Below are 17,103 nucleotides of genomic sequence, written 5' to 3'. Positions count from 1 at the left end.
CTCCAGTACTCTTGCCTGGAAAATCCCATGGATGGAGGAGCCTGGTAGGCTGCCGTCCATGGGGTCACTAAGAGTCAGACACGACTGAGCAACTTCCCTTTCACTTTTCACTTTCATGCATTGGAGAAGGAAACGGCAACCCACTCCAGTGTTCTTGCCTGGAGAATCCCAGGGATGGGGGAGCCTGGTGGGCTGCCGGCTATCGGGTCATACAGAGTCAGACACAGACTGAAGTGACTTAGCAGGAGCAGCAGCAGCAATACTATGTGTATCTTTGGTAAGTTACACTACCTCTCTAAGATTGACTTTATTCATATTAAAGTAAATGGTTTTTACTTCATGGGATTATTGACATGATTAATTACAATGTCTGACACAAAGAAAATGAATTAATAAATGTTAGCTGTACTTATTACAGAATATTGTTCAAATTCTTTGTCAGGACTTAAAGATCATAAGCTACTCTTCCAGTTTTATCTCTTCATGCAACTTGTTTCCTTGCTCCAAAATTACTGAAATTATCTCTGTTCTCTAAACAAAGCTTTTCCCACCTTTCACGTTAATTTTATCTACATGAAGCATTCTTGTCTTGTTAATTGTATTAACTCCTCTAGATTGAAGAAACTTAAAAAAAAAATTGTTAATATTCCTTGATAAAACATGGTATAATGTTTGTCACATCATGATATGTGATTAATATTAGTATTATTTTAGCTTCCTCTCTCATTTCCAAACACCAGATGATTTTCTTTTTCTTTTTTTAGTATTTCTTCTTCTAGAGCAGTTAAATAAGTTTACAAACTGTAATTCTCCAAATTAAACATATACATTACATAGTTTATAATATTTGAGAAGGGGGTATTTGTTGAGGTTAAACTGTGTACATTTGGATAAAACACTTTTTTTTTTTTTACTATTACAGTGCATTTTTGCAATTTAAGGGCTTTTAGATGATCTCAAAATTTCTTTCTGGTTATACTTCCTAGTAGTCATGATCTTTGAAACTTAAAACTGCTGAGAAGCTTATCACTTGACATATTACAGAAGTGAGATTTCCAGACTTTAATGTTATGTTGATTCTTACTATTTCCATTATTTTGAAATTGTTTATTTCAGATGTTCATGAAAATCAAAAGCCTTTAGAATAATTATAAATTTTATTTGATCCATTAATAGCTTTTCATAGGATATCATTACCTTCTGCCCTTTAAGCAAGTGGTATGCTTATTCAGATATTTTAAATAACAGTTTCAGTAGTTTTCATTTTATTAAGTTAAAATGTGTTTGCCTATCACAACTGCATCTGCATTGAACTATCCTTACTTTTGACATTAGAGACAAAGATCAGTCAATACTTTAATTGCCTGAGGCCTATCAACAGACATGAAGCTTTCCTTAAAGTAGTAATCATCTTTAGAAAAGAAATTATACTTTAAAGTTCAATTTATGCATTTACTAATTCTGTGCTGCACTCTCAAGATGGTGGGTTATACATTCAGTTTAGTTCAGTTAAGTTCAGTCGCTCAGTCGTGTCCGACTCTTTGTGACCCCATGAATCGCAGCACGCAGGCCTCCCTATCCATCACCATATCCCGGAGTTTACTCAAACTCATGCCCATCAAGTTGGTGATGCCATCCAGCCATCTCATCTTCTGTCGTCCCCTTCTCCTCCTGCCCCCAATCCCTCCCAGCATCAGTCTTTTCCAATGAGTCAACTCTTCGCATGAGGTGGCCAAAGTTTTGGAGTTTCAGCTTTAGCATCAGTCCTTCCAATGAACACCCAGGACTGATCTCCTTTAGAATGGACTGGTTGGATCTCCTTACAGTCCAAGGTTCTCGCAAGAGTCTTCTCCAACACCACAGTTCGAAATCATCAATTCTTCGGCACTCAGCTTTCTTCACAGTCCAACTCTCACATCCATACATCACCACTGCAAAAATCATAGCCTTGACTAGACGGACCTTTGTTGGCAAAGTAATATCTCTGCTTTTTAATATGCTATCTAGGTTGGTCATAACTTATTACCTCTTTCTTTTTATGTTACATTAGTTTGGGAATCAACTTCTATTTCAGGTGCCATAGTAATTTCTCATTGTTGATAGAATTACAATGAGAAAATCTTGAACACATTTGATTTAAATTAAGCAAAAAAGGAAATACATATTTTTGTATAAAATTAATTGTCTGCAAAGTTTATGAAATAAAGATAATGGCTTTTTCTGTCTTAGTTATAACCAGAAAATATGATGAGAGGAGTGTAACCCCTCAGTGAAAATGAAAATGAATCCTCAGTGACATTAAGAGAATTAAATCCCTTAGGAGCATTATCTTAAGGAAGAATAATTAAAAGTGTGCTAGAAAACAAGTTTTTAAAAACTTAAAACTAATTTTATTTAGAAATATAGTCATATGTGTACATTTTCCCAGTGAAGACTGAATGCTGCTTTAAAGGAAATAAAGTTAACTGAATATATATTCTTCCTAAATTGTTTCAATTAAACATGAGGTCTAACATTCCTGTGAGCTTATATCTTTCCAGAGTTGGTTGTATTATGTGTCTACCCCTTTTCTGATTAAGGATATGAGGTTGTAAGGAACAGAATATCACTCAAGTAAGATTAAACAAAAATGTAATATCACCAAATGCAAATAGAATTGTGTTTTATACTTTTTCTGGTCAGTCTGATTCAGTTCAGTTCAGTCACTCAGTTGTGTCCAACTCTTTGTGATCTCATGGACTGCCTCCCTGTCCATCACCAACTCCCAGAGTTTACCCAAACTCATGTCCATTGAATCCGTGATGCCATCCAACCATCTCATCCAACCATCTCATCCTCTGTCATCCCCATCTCCTGTGACATTGTACAGGAGATAGGGATCAAGACCATCCCCATGGAAAAGAAATGCAAAAAAGCAAAATGGCTGTCTGGGGAGACCTTACAAAAAGCTGTGAAAAGAAGAGAAGCAAAAAGCAAAGGATAAAAGGAAAGATATAAGCATCTGAATACAGAGTGCCAGAGAATAGCAAGGAGAGATAAAAAAGCCTTTCTCAGTGATCATTGCAAAGAAATAGAGGAAAACAACAGAATGGGAAAGACTAGGGATCTCTTCAAGACAATTAGAGATACCAAGGGAACATTTCATGCATAGATGGGCTTGATAAAGGACAAAAATGGTATGGACCTAACAGAAGCAGAAGATATTAAGAAGAGGTCATAAGAATACACAGAAGAACTGTACAAAAAATATCTTCATGACCAAGATAATCACGATGGTGTGATCATTCACCTAGAGCCAGACATCCAGGAATGTGAAGTCAAGTGGGCCTTAGGAAGCATCACTATGAACAGAGCTAGTGGAGGTGATGGAATTCCAGTTGAGCTATTTCAAATCCTAGAATAAGATGCTGTTAGAGTGCTGCAGTCAATATGCCAGCACATTTGGAAAACTCAGCAGTGGCCAGGACTGGAAAAAGTCCATTTTCATTCCAATCCCAAAGAAAGGCAATGCCAAAGAATGCTCAAACTACCACACAATTGCACTCATCTCACACGCTAGTCAAGTAATGCTCAAAATTCTCCAAGCAAGGCTTCAACAGTATGTGAACCATGAACTTCCAGATGTTCAAGCTGGATTTAGAAAACGCAGAGGAACCAGAGATCAAATTACCAATATCCATTGGATTGTAAAAAAAAGCAAGAGAGTTCCAGAAAAACGTCTATTTCTGCTTTATCAACTATTCCAAAGCCTTTGACTGTGTGGGCCACAATAAACTCTGGAAAATTCTGAAAGAGATGGGAATACCAGAACACTTGACCTGCCTCTTGAGAAACCTATATGCGGGTCAGGAAGCAACAGTTAGAACTGGACATGGAACAACAGACTGGTTCCAAATAGGAAAAGGAGTAGTCAAGGCTGTGTATTGTCACCCTGCTTATTTAACTTCTATGCAGAATACATCATGAGAAACGCTGGGCTGGAAGAAGCACAAGCTGGAATCAAGATTGCCAGGAGAAATATGAATAACCTCAGGTATGCAGATGACAGCACCCTTATGGCAGAAAGTGAAGAAGAGCTAAAGAGCCTCTTGATGAAAGTGAAAGAGGAGAGTGAAAATGTTGGCTTAAAGCTCAACATTCAGAAAACTAAAATCATGGCATCTGGTCCCATCTGCTGTTGCTACTGCTAAGTCGCTTCAGTAGTGTCCGACTCTGTGCGACCCCATAGATGGCAGCCCACCAGGCTCCCCCGTCCCTGGGATTCTCCAGGCAAGAATACTGGAGGGGGTTGCCATTTCCTTCTCCAATGCATAAAAGTGGAAAGTGAAAGTGAAGTCGCTCAGCCGTGTCTGACTCTTAGCGACCCCATGGACTGCAGCCCACCAGGCTCCTCCATCCATGGGATTTTCCAGGCAAGAGTACTGGAGTGGGGTGCCACTGCCTTCTCCGTCCGGTCCCATCACTTCATGGCAAATAGATGGGAAAACAGTGGAAACAGTGACAGACTTTATTTTCTTGGGCTCGAAAATCACTGCAGATGGTGATTGAAGCCATAAAATTAAAAGACATTTACTCCTTTGGAAGAAAGTTATGACCAACCTGGACAGCATATTAAAAAGCAGAGACATTACTTTGCCAACCAGGGTCCATCTATTCAAACCTATGGTTTTTCCAATAGTCATGTATCGATGTGAGAGTTAGACTATAAAGAAAGCTGAGCACCAAAGAATTGATGTTTTTGAACTGTGGTGTTGGAGAAGACTCTTGCGAGTCCCTTGGACTGTAAAGAGATCCAACCAGTCCATTCTAAAGGAGATCAGTCCTTAATATTCATTGGAAGGACTGATGGTAAAGCTGAAACTCCAATAGTTTGGCCACCTGATGTGAAGAATTGACTCATTTGAAAAGACCCTGGTGCAGGGAAAGATTGAAGCAGAAGGAGAAGGGGACGACAGAGGATGAGATGGTTCAATGACATCACAGACTCAATGGACATGAGTTTGAGTAAACTCTGAGAGTTGGTGAGGGACAGGGAAGCCTGGCATGCTGCAGTCCACGGAGTTTCAAATTGTCGGACATTACTTGGTGACTGAACAAGAACAAAAGTAGATAGATACATAATCTAGTTTATCACTGAGTCTTGGTTGATTGATTTGGCTTTTTCCAGTGGCTTGCTTTTCCTCAGCTTTAGTGTGTCTCATAATGTCTCACTGAATGCTGACATGGTATATAGAGGAGCAGTCTGAGATAGTAATTCTCATAATGGGCAGTGGCCATTCCTGTGGGATATTTAGTTCAGATAGGATTTAATTGTTACAGTAAATTATAATGTAATTACAATTGTAATTACAGTGGTCTCTCTTGTGTGTAGCCTGATTTGAATTTCTCTGTGATTATCTTATTCTTATGGAGTTGCTTTTTCTCAATTTTTTTGTTTTATCCTGTTTTAGGTTTTCCTGGGTCTGTCTCCATACTCTTGGCCCTCCCCAAGCAGTAGGTTGCTACTGACTGTTTTTTTGGTGCTTGCTGTTAACCTGAGATGTAATACAGAGGTGTATGCTAAGTTGATTCAGTTATGTCTAACTCTTTTTGACCCTATGAACTGCAATCTGCTAGGCTTCTCTGACCATGGGATTCTCCAGGCAAGAATACCTGAGTGAGTTGCCGTGCTCTCCTCCAGGAGGTCTTCTGGACCCAGGGATCAATCTATGTCTCTCATATCTCCTGCACTGGCAAGTGGGTTCTTTTAACTCTAGCACCACTTGAGAGGAATTCTCTGTTATTTTGTCTTAGGTCGTTTCCAGTTTATGCTTGGAAGGTAAAGATCTTGTTGCCAACATCTGCAGCCAATTTGGGGTAAGAGGACAGGAAGCTCAAAATCCACTTTACATCCATTTGGTCATTTTCTCTGTTATTGTCTGTAATTCAGAGATCCTATTTTCTAAACTCTTAGGAAAAAAGAAAGAAAGGAGAAGAGAAGGAAAGAAAAATCCCTCTAGGTGTTCATGAGCATGATGGTGGTATAGTCATATGGCTGATCAGAGTGGAGAAAGAATTTGTGGCTCTAAACTCCTCCAAGAGGATTTCAAAAATCTTCTCATTTTAGTAATTTTCTCTCCACTTTGCTTTGCCCCACAGTTCCTAAAATTTGGAGGACGTTTTGAATTGTAAGTTAGGTTATATTGTAGCATTCCTCATTGTTATTTTAGGATTCAGGGTTTTGTTTTTTTCAGATCTGTTTTCATCGTCCATAATTTTATTATTGTAGGTTTGCCTTCTGTATTCCCTAAATTTTGGGGTTCATATCTTTAAACAAAATCTATTACTTTTACATTAGTGGGAGGGATCCCAATGAATGCACTTATGAATGTGCTTAATTGCAATTAATGTGCTTAATCCTCCATGTTTATACAGAAGTTCCATGGTTGGCAATCTTAAAGTGATGAATCATTTTCACTTCTTAGCAGGTTTTTCTATTATATGTGTAAATAAACTTTAGGGAGGGCCCATGTAGCCTTATTGATGTCACCAGAAATAGGTGAAATTGTCTAGGATGTGCAGTTTACATTTTATCTCTGGGATATGTGTTTGTCACATCTTATTTTCTTATTAAGATTTCAAATACCTTGATGGAGAAGTTCATATGTCTTTATAATGCTTTTTACATCTTTCCTTGATCTCCATTATTTTAAGCTATTTCATGTTATTTAGCCTAATTAAAATTCCAGCCTTAAAGTCCTGTAATTTTTATAGAAAAATTGTGTTACATAAGGAGTATTCTTTGTTTTACATTTACTCGGAGTTGCTTTTTCCCCCTCAAAATGTTATTTGAATATGAAAATTGGAAGAATCTATGTGTAGCAGGCTTTTAAATCTGAACACAGTGTAAAAACTGAATTCCTTTTTTTAAATGTTGTTTGAGTGAGGTTAAGTGCCCCTGCTAATATAAATACAAAACTGGCTCTTCTGTTTCCTCTTAAAAGGTGTCAAAGTAATGTTAAAAAGTTCCAGAGTTTTCTAAATAAAAATTCTCAATGTGGGCATACAGTACTGGGGGCCAGATCATTTTCTAATGCCACTTACATATATTTATTGAGCAGCTACTCACCATAAGGATCTGTGTTAGATACTCTGAAGGACTTTGAGGAGCACCAGTTCCCACCAGGACCCAATTTGTTACTTTGTGTTGTATTCCTCTTCTCCATACAGCAAGAACACTGAATATTTCTTTAATTTTTTATCTATCTGACATGGTGGATGTTCACTAAACTTATTGTGGTAATTACCTCATGATTCATGTGAATCAAATCATTACGCCATACACTTTATACAGTTCTGGATATAAATTATATCTCAATAAAACTGGAAGAAAAAAAAGTTTTTTCTTTGTAACATGACCTCCTCTATGGATAGCTATGGAATTTAGGTGCAAAATATTAAAGATAATAAAGGAAAGGGGATGACACGCTTTCTGCAGTGAATTGTTTATTTAACCCAAACACACATGAAAACCTAATTCCAGAAGCATTTGCTGTCATTGTTCTATTTATATTTAATGACTTGGAGAAAAAAATAAGGCATCTTACACAAATAGCTTCTCTTTTCTAATAAAAGAGATTGTCAGATATAGTCAAGTCATTATAGATAGAAATGTGAGCTAGATTATTAAAACTCTGACTCATTTATCTTGCTTCGTGGCAGCTTTCCAAAAGGGAAGATAGAAACCAAGACATATGAAGGTTTGCTCATGTTTCTTTCCCTTGTGCAATCTAGTTCCCTCTCGGTCTGTTTTTGGTTACTGTCAGATTGATTCCAGGGAGACAGCATTACGATCAGATTTATCATGTGTTTAGGAAAAAACCTTCCTTGGATTACTTAGCATTGAAAAAAATGATAATTTGTATTGAGCCTTTGATCTTGGATCAGTTAAACCCATGAAGAATGAGTTGGAAGTGCGGGAAACACGTCCTGGAGTAATTTTGATGGGATTACTAAACTTTCCATCCTGGCTGTAGAGAAGATAAAAGTGGTGCTTCTCTAATTTAATAAAAATGCAAGATAAGTGAGGGATCTGTTGATGAAAGGGACAAACACTCCCATTTACGTTGGTCCATTTAGAATATTCTGATGAAAACTCTAATACACTTGAATTCTGGGCTTTATTGTGGTAGAAAGTGCTCACTTGTCTGTAAAATGAAGTGCTTTTTCTATTCCTATAGAAGGATGATGTACTGGCCTAAAAAATCTAGATGCAGAAGACATTGAAAGCATTATGATAGTGTGCTTGGGCCTTCCTTTAGTCACTGAGAGTATTTTATTTTTGGCACATAGTAAATGTCAGGCATTTTGATAGGCACATGAAAATGTTTTTATAGAAGAAGAAATGGTTCCCATATCATATAATAAATATCAGGTCTGAAATTTGAATCCATGTTTGTACTTTTCTAAAATCTTTTCTATTAATCAGAGATGATAGAGCTTGATTTTTGAGAGTGTGGGCTCTACCAACTGTTAGCTGTCAGTCCTGAGAAAGAACTGCCTTTGCTTGAAGTGAAAAGAACCATGGCTCTTAGCAGAATAATGAGGCTTAGAATAAGAACCAAAGTTGCTGCTGTGAGTTTCCAAGATCTGATAGGAGGTGAAAGAAGTCGGGAAAATTTCCCAATTGGCTCTACATTTGTTTGTCAGAAAACAGTGCCTGACAAAATGTGGATTAGAAATAAATACTAATGGTGATGGTAGAGTTAAAATTTCAGTAACAAAACCAGACAGCAGTTACCCTGATACCTCTGAATTTGTAAACTAAACCTTTGATTTTTTTTTTGACTATTTGGGGACCCGAAAGGAATTTTAGCTCAGAAGACACTTATTTGATATAAGTTTATGTTTGGTATTTATTTCCTTTTCTTTCTCTTTCCTTCTTCTAAGAAGTAAAGTTAAATTTCAGCATGTGTCTTATAAGGGAGTTTAGGTTACGGTGATTTAGTAAAACACAGGAAAACAAGAAAATGTGTCACACATATCAAATTAACAATGTTGAGCTATGTTACTAATACATGTAAGTTCAGTTTTGTTTAACACTATCTGCCAAAATAAATTTTATTTCTTATAACTTGAAGTGTGTGTATGTATTATAGTTTATTATGTATTGTTAATTCTACTGTTTTGACTGCAATAAAATTAATTTTGAAAAAATGGAATGTTGAAAGGAGGACACATATTTATTAAGATTTATTCAAGATGACAAGCATTGCTAGAGGAAGAATAAAAATTAAAAACATCTTCATGGGGGCAGCAAGCTTGAACCTGGGAAGATGGTGTTGAGGGTCAATTCTGAAAAGTGAGGTGTGAATGAAAATAGGAGGGTTAGAAACTATGCGATGTCAAGGGTAAGACAATGTCAGAAGAATGGACTGGGACATGTAAGGTGGGAATGAGCATGCTGACACTCTCGTTTTTATGTGGCATTTAGTATGCAGTGGAAGTGATTATTCAAAGGAATCCGACAGGATCAAGCTTTTTCATTGTGTCAAATAGCCTGGGTACCAAAAGGCTTCACATGAGTGAATTCTACTTACAACATTGTGCACCTTTTGTTGTTGTTTTGTTCTCAGGGAACATTTGACTTCAAATAAATAACACATCTTGATAATTATTTCTCCTCTGGAGAAATTTTGTGCAAATGAACTAGGAAGTGTGAAGTCATAACCTAAAATCTAATCTTAGGAAAACCATGATGTCTCATTTCTCTTTCCTCTAAAAGGTGAAATCAAAGAGAAATAGAGGGTCGTTTTCCACTGATGGTTGAAAGGTGTTGAAGAAATACAGAGCATAAGCCTATCATTTCCACAGCCCTGAACTATGCTGTCCTCTGAATGCAAGATGGAAAACTGAAGTTGCAGCTTATTGCAGTTGGCCTCTTGTGACCCATGATTAACTTCAGTGTAATTTAAATAGCAGAAGTAACCCAAGTAAGAAAGAGGCAGCTCCTAATATTGATCTAGGCAGTAATATCAAGGGGAACATCAACTACCAACTTTTCATGGACAGCTGTGATTTCTTATCTCTATCTCAGTGGAAGAATAAAATCAAAATTATGGTTTACTGAGCTGAAGAAGAGTCTGACTCATGGGTTATGGCCTCAATTAATTTCTGAGTTCTTTCTTCAAGTCTAAAGCATGACCTAGTCAGGTTCAACACTAATTCATGCAGCTGTCACATTTATAACTGAAATACTGGGGGAGAGAGACAGGGGAAGACACCTCCAGGAAATAGATGATTTGAGTTGTAAGCAATTCCTGTTATCCAGCTAAGAGAAAAGCGGGAACCACAGAGATTGAATGTAAAAAATTTATTTATAATTTTAGATTGCCAGTATGGAAATGGAAAAGGTCCCTGGCTGTATACAGCCCCAAATGTAAATAGATTCATTAGCTGTTAACTGTGTAACACCTCGTCTATTATTCTGAATTTACCATAAACTTTTTTTTTTAAAGGCATCAATTTTTTTTTAAAACTTGTCTGGAATATAAATGGAGCTACGTTCCTCCAAATAGAATTGCTTCTGAAATAGCAAGACCTGGGAAACACTCACAGCTACTCTGTATCAGCGTTACAATAGTAAGGCCCAGAAAATTTCAGCTCTAGGGTATCCGGTCCTCAGCCTGTTGACCTGGCAGTGTATCAAGAGTGAGCCTGCACTGCTTCAAGCCCTTTCAGATAGAATGTTTCAGTGAGAGCTTTTTATGGGGGAGGTCATTTTTTTCTTTCTTAAGATCATTTATCACTTAGTATATAAACCAATATTTACTTGAATCTGTCACAAAGACTCAAACTTATTCCAGAACATATTAAAGGGAATGTGTAGAATATGTGTGTACAAAAGAAGGGCTGTCGGTTCCCATATTTTGGGCAATTGTAAAGTACCTCTTCCCTTCCTCTCCTTTACTGACCTCACTCAAGTGTTCTTGCCCTGTCTTACAAAAAACTCTGGCTTGTGTGTATTTCACACAAAGCTAGCTATTGGGCTAAAGACTGTGGACAAGAGAAAGAGAAGCTTGCAATTTTCTAATTTTTGTGGTTAAGAAAACACAGTGATATGACTATAGTTAGGGCAGGCAAAAGCAAATCCCTGCTTTGCCACTGATAATTACCATCTCTGGAAAATTATTTGACTTTTCTAAATATCAGTTTCCTTGACTGTCAAATGAAAAAATGAGAGCATCTATATCCTCAAGTTGCTGTGAGGGTTAAAAGAAATCATGTACATGAATGTGTCTCAATTAATTTCCAAATCACTCTGTGAAATGAAATTCTTATTACAAATATTTCTCACCCTATGGATGAGGAAACAAAGCCTTACAGAAATAATTAAAATTAACTAACATTCCCCAGGCCATGATGTTGACAAGTGTGGGACATGATAGTCAAACCCGGCTCTGCTTGACTCTAAGGCCTGAACTGTTCACCATCACATGATCCTCCCTTGTAAGCATTCACTAGTTTCTAGTGAGAAAGGATTCCAGTCATTGGCAGAACTCCACTGCATATTATCTGTATTTTTGGTATGTGTAATTTGGCCTATTACAATTGTAGAGAAAGCTGTTTCCAGTTTTCATACCATACGACTGGCTGAACCATTTCTAATCAAAACTTTGGTTATTATTTTAAAGTCCCAGATCTGAAAACTTCTCAAGTGTTTCTACAGCTTGATAGCTAACAGATAAGTCCCAAAGGGTATGTTGCAGTGGAAGTCCTGAAGCTCAGGATGGGCAGAGCAAATCAGAAACTGGTAGAAAAAGACTTTTCTTTGGGTGTTCTGCAATTATGCTTACATTCACAAATGTTAACTCAGCTGCCTCCTAATTGAAATCACAAATAGAATTGCCTTTCCTTAAGCCAGTACTCAAAAATCCAAACCATAGATAAAATTAGTCATGTAGGAACGGATAGCTCAGGAGCTTATTCCAGTAGATCTTAACCATTTGACCTCAGGACCCCTTTATGAGGATCCCCAAGTGTGTGCTATGTGTGTTAAACATCTATGGTTTGTGTGTTACATATCTATTTCTGGAGTCCATGTTAAAAATTTAAATTGAGAAAATTTGCATTTGAAAATAATAATAAACCCATTATGTTTTGAGTAGATGTAAACTGACAGCATAAATAACATTTTTCAAATGAAAAGTGACTGTATTTTTCATTAAAAAATTAACCTGGAAAGTTAATGTTTGTGCAAATCTTTCTGATGGCTTAATAGAAGATAGTTGAATTCTCCTATCTGCTTTTGCATTTAATTTGTTATGTCATCACACTTCACGTTGATTCTGCAAAACAGTACTGATCACTCGTGAGAGAATGAGAGAGAAAGGAACATAGCATTTTAGAGTTATTAAAATAGTTTTGTCATTACAGATCCCCTGAATGGGTCTTGAGGACTTTCTGGGATTCCTGAACCACATTTTGAGAAGTACTCCCTTGGCCAATAAACTTGAAGCATGAGGAATGTCTTTTGATACTGCTAGTCTAATTGATAGTACAATAATATTCATGGCTGAAATCATTCAAGCTTAAAATATAGACTATTTAGTAGCATAATGTATTGACACATGCTTGGATTTGTAAGTTCTAAAACTTTTACACAAACTTCAGGAAGGTCAGGGAACTTTGTCACTATTGATTTGCAAAGGTGAAAAATAGTATTTATTTCTATGATTTTTGTTTGTTTAGAGCCCTATCTGACATTCTATATGCCATTTAACAGAGTGTTTGCTGTGAAATTCAAATATATACTCCTTTCTGGTGCCCAGGTGCCACAAATCCATCAGGCACCCACTGTGAAATCAAGCCTGTGGGAATCTAGATGGCTTTCTCTTGTAGGGTTCCCAGAAAGTCCAACTCTCCCCACTTTTCCTACTTGCTATTTAAACTATGTGAACTGGAACCATTAGGAGACCAGTGTCCTCCAAGCTCTGTGAAGCCTCAGTTTACAGTAGACTGTGTACTTTGGCAGGCTGCTTGGGAGCACACAGCCTGGCTCCCCACCAGTTACAGTCCCATAGATTCTCTTCTTTTCCTGCTTCCCAACATTGTTCTTAAGGTACCATAGTTACATTTCTGGGGCTCAAAGCAGGTCAGCCTGCCCCTGAACACATTCCCTTAATCACCTCTCTTCAGAGTACTGACTGCTTTTCTCCAGCCACTGGAAGGAATTACTCAATTGCCTGCAGTTTCTTGGAGCCTCACTTATTTATATAGCTTGTTTCCAATCGTCTGTTAGTTGTATTTAGATAACTCTAAAATATAAGAAATCTTGAAATAAACCTGATACTGATGTTATTAAGATTTTCATGGGTATACTCAGATATGCAGATGACACCACCCTTATGGCAGAAAGTGAAGAGGAACTAAAAATCCTCTTGTTGAAAGTGAAAGAGGAGAGTGAAAAAGTTGGCTTAAAGCTCAACATTCAGAAAACTAAGATCATGGCATCCAGTCCCATCACTTCATGGGAAATAGATGGGAAAACAGTGGAAACAGTGTCAGACTTTATTTTTTTTGGCTCCAAAATCACTGCAGTCATGAAATTAAGAGACACTTACTCCTTGGAAGGAAAGTTATGACCAACCTAGATAGCATATTAAAGAGCAGAGATATTACTTTGCCAACAAAGGTCCATCTAGTCAAGGCTATGGTTTTTCCAGTGGTCATAAATGGATGTGAGAGTTGGACTGTGAATAAAGCTGAGTGCCGAAGATTTGATGCTTTTGAACTGTGGTTGTTGGAGAAGACTCTTGAGAGTCCCTTGGACTACAAGGAGATCCAACCAGTCCATCCTAAAGGAGTTCAGTCCTGGGTGTTCATTGGAAGGACTGATGCTGAAGCTGAAACTCCAATACTTTGACCACCTCATGCAAAGAGTTGACTCATTGGAAAAGACCCTGATGCTGGGAGGGATTGGGGGCAGGAGGAGAAGGGGACGACAGAGGATGAGATGGTTGGATGGCGTCGCCGACTTGATGGACATGAGTTTGGGTAAACTCCAGGAGTTGGTGATGGACAGGGCGGCCTGATGTGCTGTGAAAGAGCCGGACATGACTGAGCGACTGAACTGAACTGAACTGAACAACATCTTTAAAACCATTGTTATTTTTGACGTTGTGTCCAAATCCTTAAAATTTAATAAGCTCATGCATCTTGCAACATGTATAAATTGTAAAACATTATATGAATGATATACAGTGTTCTAAATTGTAGACCAAAGTTCTAATTTGTATGGCATTATATTAATTATCACATGAAATGTCAATTATGATGTGTTCATAAAAAGAATATAGTAACAGTCATATAACTCTTTTTAGTTTACTAAGTTCTTTCACAGAAATTTTTATTTAATCCACAAGAAATGCTATTTCAGGCAGTAGCTATAATTTCTGTTCTATATATGAAGAGGATAACTTTTGTCTAAGGAAGTTTAATGGAGAAGGCAATGGCACCCCACTCCAGTACTCTTGCCTGGAACATCCCACGGACGGAGGAGCCTGGTGGGCTACAGTCCATGGGGTTGCGAAGAGTCGGACTCGACTGAGCAACTTCACTTTCACTTTTCACTTTCATGCATTGGAGAAGGAAATGGCAACCCACTCCAGTATTCTTGCCTGGAGAATCCCAGGGATGGGGGAGCCTGGTGGGCTGCCGTCTATGGGGTCGCACAGAGTCGAACACGACTGAAGTGACTTAGCAGCAGCAGCAGCAAGGAAGTTTAAGGACTTTGCTTGAGTAACTGACAAAGCTGTTGCCTAACGATAGGTCTTCAGATTGGAAAGTCAATACCCTTTCTACTACACTGGTGTTCTGTAAAATCATTTATTTTCATACAAATTAAATGTATCTACCATATCCATACACTCAAATGTGCTATATGCATGAATTAAAATTTTTAATCTTACTACTTGCTGCTGCTGCTGCTGCTAAGTTGCTTCAGTTGTGTCTGACTCTGTGCGACCCCATAAACGGCAGCCCACCAGGCTCCTCCGTCCCTGGGATTCTCCAGGCAAGGCAAGAGTGGGTTGCCATTTCCTTCTCCAATGCATGAAAGTGAAAAGTTAAAGTGAAGATGCTCAGTCGTGTCTGACTCTTAGCGACCCCATGGATTGCAGCCCACCAGGCTCTTCCGCCCATGGGATTTTCCAGGCAAGAGTACTGGAGTGGGGTGCCATTGCCTTCTCCAATCTTTCTACTTAAATGAGCATGTATTAAAAGTAGCTTGATTTACTGTAAATGAAAAAACTAATATTTTGCTTAAAAAAAAAAACAAATACAATGAAAATAAAACAAAGTTATCAAATTCTAGTTAGAGACTATTGCCTGCTAAAACACTTGAGGTCCTATATTTCTGCTGTTAAATAGGGAAAATATCTTGAGACTGAGAAGATGTTAACATCACACAATTCCAAACTGAGGCTTCCTCTCTTAAAGATTAAATTGAACAAGGAAAACTTTAACTTTTTGCTATGTGTGATAATTTTAGTACAGCATGTGTACTGAAGTTGTAGTATGATGTATCTGAAAAAGTAGTGGAAGAAAAGGCATTTAACTAGAGAAAAGGTTAAAGTTTATAATAAAAGTAACTGAGGAGAATTTACCCAAATTCATTGAAAGGTGCTTTGTACTTGTCTGGGAGGAAGGGAAGGGCTTCCCTGAGAGCTCAGTTGGTAAAGAGTCTGCCTGCAGTGCAGGAGATCCCGCTTCCATTCCTGTGTTGTGAAGATCCACTGGAGAAGCGATAGGCTACCCACTCTAGTATTCTTGGGCTTCCCTTGTGGTTCAGCTGGTAAGGAATCCGCCTGCAATGCAGGAGACCTGGGTTTGATCCCTGTATTGGGAAGATCCCCTGGAGAAGGGAAATGCTACCCAGTCCAGTATTCTGGCCTGGAGAATTCCATGGATTGTATAGTCCATGGGGTCAAAAAGAGTCAAACACGACTGAGCACCTTTCACTTGGAAGTGGAGGTAACACAGTGATGGGTAAAATTCAGATCCCATTTAAAAGGGTTTTCTGTATAGGGGAAAAACATGTGTCAATGATTCTAATTAGGAAAGAAGATAGGATAGACCCACATTCCCAACTTTTTCGTATCTGGACAGTGTGATTTTGGAATAAACGGAAAGAGGCTTTTGTAGCTTCCTGGGCCCACCTGACTGTCCTGTGGGTTAGGGGGCCAAGATTTCTGTACACTTACAGACCACTTGTGGCTCAACAGAGCACAGCTGCACACTGGGTGGACACTCTGCCATGTAAAACTGATGAGAAGACCATAGAAGATTAAAACATGGTCCCTGACAGCAAGGAGTTCACAGTTTCTTCTGGAAGCATTTCTAGGGCATCTTTTACAAGTGAGGTGCTGCAACAGATCCCATGGGCACATGACACATTCATATTAGGCAGAGGATTGAGTTTTACCACGGAGAGAAAATTGTTGAGCATCTACACCTCGTGATAACATAGCAACAGACATTGTAAACTTATGAGTATTCGAGAAACAACTATGTGTTTCTCTACCAAACTGAATTTTTTTCCATACTGAAGTTGTTTTATACACTTTATGGTCATAAATTTGAGTATATGCATTTCAGTTCTTTGAGCAGCCTTATTAAAAAATGAATAAAAACTTTAAGCTAATGTCTTTCTTTCCAGAAGAACGAAGTTTATTGGCTACTGACATTGTAAGAGGCATCATAATGGTGCCTAATATGAATTATTTGAACCTTACAATAATCCTACAGAACCAGAATTCTACACCCGTGGCAGATTCATGTTGATGTATGGCAAAACCAATACAATATTGTAAAGTAATTAGCCTCTAATTAAAATAAATAAATTTAAATTAAAAAATATTAAAAAATTCCATTCCATACCACAATGACACACCACTGTATGTTTAGTATAATAATATACTGAAGAAACTTATGACATCAAAGCTTGGCAAGGAGCTGAAGTAACTGAGACTCTTAAAACATGTCTGTAAGCATGTCAAATAATAAAGCCAAACTGGAAAACATTTTGCATGTTTTAGGTCAAACACACCCCAAAAAAAGATGTCC

The 17,103-nt window shown here is 37.8% G+C and overlaps 1 long non-coding RNA gene across 1 annotated transcript in view; it reads left to right on the top strand.

Annotated features, from left to right (window-relative positions):
* The first annotated feature begins 236 nt into the window (after positions 1 to 236).
* LOC104995036 overlaps positions 237 to 17,103 on the top strand; it is a 27,397-nt gene continuing 10,530 nt past the window's right edge. Inside the window, exon 1 of the long non-coding RNA XR_826022.1 lies at positions 237 to 277. This is a non-coding gene — a long non-coding RNA (uncharacterized LOC104995036). The remainder of the gene's footprint in view (positions 278 to 17,103) is intronic.

The sequence above is a fragment of the Bison bison genome, unplaced genomic scaffold (genome assembly GCF_000754665.1).
Source record: "Bison bison bison isolate TAMUID 2011002044 unplaced genomic scaffold, Bison_UMD1.0 scf7180017864271, whole genome shotgun sequence".
Taxonomy (NCBI): Eukaryota; Metazoa; Chordata; class Mammalia; order Artiodactyla; family Bovidae; genus Bison; species Bison bison.
The sequence above is the reverse complement of the archived record's forward strand: the minus strand, read 5'-3'. Positions and strand labels throughout refer to the sequence as shown.